This window comes from Salvelinus sp. IW2-2015, unplaced genomic scaffold (assembly GCF_002910315.2).
Source record: "Salvelinus sp. IW2-2015 unplaced genomic scaffold, ASM291031v2 Un_scaffold3102, whole genome shotgun sequence".
Taxonomy (NCBI): domain Eukaryota; kingdom Metazoa; phylum Chordata; class Actinopteri; order Salmoniformes; family Salmonidae; genus Salvelinus; species Salvelinus sp. IW2-2015.
Window position 1 is genome coordinate 1787 of NW_019944393.1, and position 5903 is coordinate 7689.

General features: G+C 43.2%; 1 long non-coding RNA gene across 1 annotated transcript; it reads right to left on the reverse strand.

Annotated features, from left to right (window-relative positions):
- Positions 1 to 502: 502 nt before the first annotated feature.
- LOC112075354 (uncharacterized) lies at positions 503 to 5416 on the reverse strand. The gene is made up of 3 exons (XR_002894968.2): positions 5348 to 5416; positions 5108 to 5307; positions 503 to 637 (listed from the first exon to the last, which is right to left on the reverse strand). It is a non-coding gene; the product is annotated as an uncharacterized lncRNA (long non-coding RNA).
- Between the last annotated feature and the right edge of the window lie 487 nt (positions 5417 to 5903).

Below are 5903 nucleotides of genomic sequence, written 5' to 3' on the forward strand. Positions count from 1 at the left end.
AAGAAATATATCCAGAAGGGGAGAGGAGGAAATGGGGGAAGGGTTAATAGTTACAGTGTTTTCTGTCTGTAACGACTCCCTTGTATAAAAACATCTGCTAAATGGTATGTATTATTATACAGGTCAGGGGACGAGAGGGAAGCAGAGGGGAAGAGAGAGGAGGAGAGGGGAGGAGAGGGAAGAGAGGGGAGGAGAGGAGAGGGGAAGAGAGGGGAGGAGAGGGCGAGGAGAGGGAAGAAAGAGGAGGAGAGGGGAGAGAGGGGAGGAGAGGGGAAGAGAGGGGAGGAGAGGATAGGGGGAGCGAAGGGAGGAGAGGGGAAGAGAGGGGAAGAGAGAGGAGGAAGAGGGGAACGAGAGGGGAAAGAGGGGGAGGAGAGGGGAGGGGTACAGAGGGGGAGGAGAGGGGAAGGGGAAGAGAGGGGAGGGGAAGAGAGGGGAGGAGAGGAAGATAGAGTAAGTTGTATCCCAACCCACATGGCGGAGGTTGCGGGTTCAATTCCCACAGGGATCATGGTTACTTACTGATATAGAAGGTGTTTGGAGCCTGCTGGCCTTCAAACTGCTGCATGAGGAGACTGCTGGTCTGGTTGTCATGACGAAGCCATAGAGCCACTCCCAAGATCACACCTCCAGCCAACTGTCAGGGAGAAAGACAGAGAGAGATCTTCAGCACAGATTCTGTCGGACTTGGGCCATGACAGTAAATCTCAGTAAGACAAAAAATAATGGTGTTCCAAAAAAGGTCCAGTAGCCAAGACAACAAATACATATTCTATCTAGACACTGGCGCCCTAAAGCACACAGAGAATTACACCTACCTCGGCCTAAACATCAACACCACAGGTAACTTCCACAAGACTGTGAACAATCTGAGAGACAAGGGAAAAAGGGCCTGCTATGCCATCAAAAGGAACATGAAACTCGACATCCCAATTAGGATCTGGCTAAAATACTTCAATCAGTTATCGAACCCATTGCCCTTTATGGTTGTGAGGTCTGGGGTCCGCTCACCAACCAAGAATTCACAAAATGGGACAAACACCCAATTGAGACTCAGCATGCAGAAGTCTGCAAAAATATACTTTGTGCACAATGCAAAACCCTAAACAATGAGTGCAGAGCAGAAGTATGAAAGGAAGTGATGCCCACACATTCCACCACAAAGCCCTCACCTACAGAGAGATGAACCTAGAGAAGAGTCCCCTCAGTCATCTGGTTCTGGGGCTCTGTTCACAAACACAAACAGACCCCACAGAGCCCTCACCTACAGAGAGATGAACCTAGAGAAGAGTCCTCTCAGCCAGCTGGTCCTGGGGCTCTGTTCACAAACACAAACAGACCTCACAGAGCCCCAGGACAGAAACACAGACCCAACCAAATTATGAGAAAGCAAAGAATCAACCAAACATAACAGAGCAAATTGGAATGCTATTTGGCCTTAAACAGAGAGTACACAGTGGCAGAATACCTGACCACTGAGACTGGTACTAAACAGAGAGTACACAGTGGCAGAATACCTGACCACTGTGACTGANAAACAGAGAGTACACAGTGGCAGAATACCTGACCACTGAGACTGGTACTAAACAGAGAGTACACAGTGGCAGAATACCTGACCACTGTGACTGACTCCAAAATTAAGAAAATCCTTAACTATGTACAGACTCAGTGAGCATAGCCTTGCTATTGAGAAAGGTCACTGTAGGCAAATGTATGGCCATCTTAGACACATATTTCCCACAGATCACACAGACCCACAATTTTATTTTTAACAAATCAAACATAGATAAACTCCCATAAATGTTAGGCAAAATACCGCAGTGTGACATCACAGCAGCAAGATGTGTGGCCCGTTGCCACGAGAAAAGGGGCAACCAGTGAAGAACAAACACCATTTGTAAATACAACCCTATATTTATCTGTTCCCCCCCCTTTTCATCCTTCAGCTATTTGCACATTGTTACAACACTGTTTTCCCTTGCCACTGTTCTGTTGCTTGCTCTTCTGGGGGTCTAGTCCGGGTAACTGTGGCCGTTGTCAACCTCTCCAATCTGTCAGCGGTTGTGAAAAACCTTTCAGCACATTTTGCTCAAAAACTGTCCTCGACTTCATTGTTCTAGAACCAAGAAGCAGGAAACTGAATCCTCAAAATGGGACAAAGGAGAGGACAATCAAAACGGTCAGTGTTTCTACTGACACAACATGCAGCTAATCAGTAAAACAACAACACTAAAGGAGGAAACCGTAAATCAAAAAAGGAAACTAGTGTCCAGGATAATGCTGCATGACTTTTATGATGATCTCACATAACGATACAGTTTCTTATATGCAATGGCAATAGACAAACCCAACAGTAACTGCTATTCCTGTGTAATTACATGATTCTGACACGCGACAACTTGGTATATTTGGAAAGAAGACATCTGGTACCAATTAAATCTACATTTGAATGTAGCCTAAACACTACCAAGACCACCACAGAATCTAGCTACTGCAGGAAGCGTGTAGGAACAAAGGAAATGTCCAAGAGAAACAGTCTCCCTCTCCTCCACCTTCTGGTGTCCCCCCCCCCACCCAAATCAGTCCATGGTTCAAGTGGTATTTCAAAAAAACATTACAAATACTAACACTGTGCTAGATTAAGCTTGTCTGGTGCAGTGGAACTAATAGAATAGTCCCAAAAGTGCAAACGCCGCCCACCTGGGACAGGCTAAAGTAATATGATAATGTAGTGGGGTGTTTATATGCCTCCTATTTCACATTATTATTATCACGTGTGAATTGGAAATGTGTTTTTTTTCCCGCAAATCCCAACTCCCCCTGAGACAGCCTCGGAGAGTGTGGTCACAGCCAGGGTCAGCCATTATCAACGGTGACCTTCGAGTAATTAGGGTCAAGTTCCTTGCACAAAGGCACATCGAACAGATTTTTCACCTTGTCTGCTCGGGGATTTGAGTAAACATGCTGACCCTGTTGATCCTGTTGATCCTGTTGATATTGATAATCCTGTTGATCCTGTTGACCCCGTTGATCATGATAATCATGATGATCCTGTTGATCATGATAATCCTGTTGATCCTGTTGATCTGTGACCCCGTTGATCATGATAATACATGATGATCCTGTTGACGCCCGTTGATCACGATGATCCTGTTGACCCCGTTGATCATGATAATCCTGATGATCCTGTTGATCATGATAATCCTGTTTGATCCTGTTGACCCCGTTGATCATGATAATCCTGTTGATCCTGTTGACCCGTTGATCATGATAATCATGATGATCCTGTTAGATCATGTTGATCCCTGTTGACCCCGTTGATCATGATAATCCTGTTGATCCTGTTGAATCATGATATTCATGATGATCCTGTTGACCCTGTTGATCATGATAATCATGATGATCCTGTTGATCATGTTGATCCTGTTGACCCCGTTGATCATGATAATCCTGTTGATCCTGTTGATCATGATATTCATGATGATCCTGTTGACCTGTTGATCATGATAATCATGATGATCCTGTTGACCCTGTTTGATCATGAGAATCCTGTTGACTGTCATGAATCCTGTTGATCCTGTTGACCTTGTTGATCATGATAATCATGATGATCCTGTTTGATCATGCTGACCCTGTTGATCCTGCTGACCCTGTGACCGTTTGATCATGATAATCATGATAATCCTGTTGATCATGATAATCATGCTGACCCTGTTTGATCCTGTTGATCCTGCTGACCCTGTTGATCATGATAATCATGATGATCCTGTTGATCATGCTGACCCTGTTGATCAGGGGTAACCTGCCATGGCCCAGGGAGTTTGGCTGGGTAGTTATTATTTTTCATCTATTGATGCCCCTCTCTTCACACACACACACACACACACACACACACACACAACACACCACACACAACACACACACACACACCACACACACACACAACACACACACACACACACACACACACACACACACACACACACACACACAAACGAATGAATGGAATTCTACAGTGCTTCAATGAAATGTTTCAAGGACAAACTACATGTATTTAAGTATGTTTTGTTCTTGTAGTGGGGACAGTATCATTTGTCATCTCTAAAATATATACTTCAAGGAAAATGTATTATATATTTTGTTCTATTTTTCTATGTTTAGTCACATAATATAATTTAAAAGTATGCATTAAGGAGTCTGTAATGTACTACATGTGGCAAAAAAACAATGCAGACATTAGTAAATGCATTTCTATGGCTTCCTAAATATTTTTTACAATGTTGAGGAAGAACCAATATGGAGTCACGGTGGCTTCAACACAATGGTGAGGGAGAGCCAAGATGGAGTCACGGTGGCTTCAACACAATGGTGGGGGAGAGCCAAGATGGAGGCACGGTGGCTTCAACACAACTGGTGAGGGAGAGCCAAGATGGAGTCACGGTGACTTCAACACAATGGTGGGGGAGAGCCAAGATGGAGTCATGGTGGCGTCAACACAATTGTGGGGAAGAGCCAAGATTGAGTCACGGTGGCGTCAACACAATGGTGGGGGAGAGCCAAGATGGAGTCACGTTTGCTAAAACCCAATGGTGAGGGAGAACCAAGATGGAGGCACGGTGACTTCAACACAATGGTGGGGGAGAGCCAAGATGGATGCACGGTGGCTTCACCACAATGGTGGGGGAGAGCCAAGATGGAGTCACGGTGGCTTCAACACGGTGGATCCTACCAGTCACCTAGTGTATATATAAATCATTAATAGTACCTCGTCTAGGACTGGCTTACTTTATTGAGCCACTACAGTTTTCACACGGTCATCAGTTGGACCGTTGAAAACAATATCAACAGTGTATGAGATTATCATAAAATAGGCCTGTATCATAACAGTGTTGAACAGGAGCTCATTTCAATACCTCAGGGATACTATCTGGTTACGGAGACTAAATAGATTTAAAGGTGTCATAACAATTCTGAATGACTCAAAGTTATATTATAAGTTAAAACATTCAAGATGCACTTAAAATAAAATACAGACCGAACAAATGTAAATGATAATCACTTTAAAGTAGCATCGTAATAAAATTGATTTTAAAAAGACTCAACTCACCCAGAAAACGAAATTAAAGAAAAACAGCATGAATTTGATACACTTGTTGCAGCCAACGACAGTCATGATGATCGACTGTTTAGGTCCTTTAACTTAAATAAATAAATAAAGTCTGCGTGATACCAGTGTGCCCGAGATTCTAAGAATGACGGACCGTTAGCTTCTTCTCGTTCTAAGAAGCTTCTTCTCGTTCTAAGAAGCTTCTTCTCGTTCTAAGAAGCTTCTTCTCGTTCTAAGAACTCGAATTCTGTGCCAGAAATGTCAAGGTATGTACACCCAGAATGGGTAGAAACTCCTCCTTTAACTAATGACTGTGTAAACCGAGACTGGAAACGGCCCACCAAGTGATGAGGGTGGTAAAGAGGACAGATGAAAGACAGCGTGGCTTGGCTTGTGGTTATTTATATATTTTTCTTCTTGTTTAATTTGTACTGTTAATTTTTCTTCTTGTTTGTGATAAAACGTTTGTACTCAGGRCATCATTTGGAATTAGAGACCCTGGTCTCAATAAATAAAAGTTAGTAAAAAACTATAAATCTTCATAAAACTATGTTTTAGTTAGGAGGAGCAATATTCTGTTTTTTTTGCTCAGCGTTTTTGTTATTCTTCCACTATAAACAAGTATTCAGAACACAAACATACCGCATTTATTTTCCACCTAAACATCAAGATAACCACTATTACGCTGCTGCGTTCAAAGAGCGTAGGGACTTTTTCCACATATCTAGGCTATGGTCTCTGGTCAAAAGTAGTGCTCTAAATAGGGAATAGGGTTCCACTAAATAGGGAACAGGGT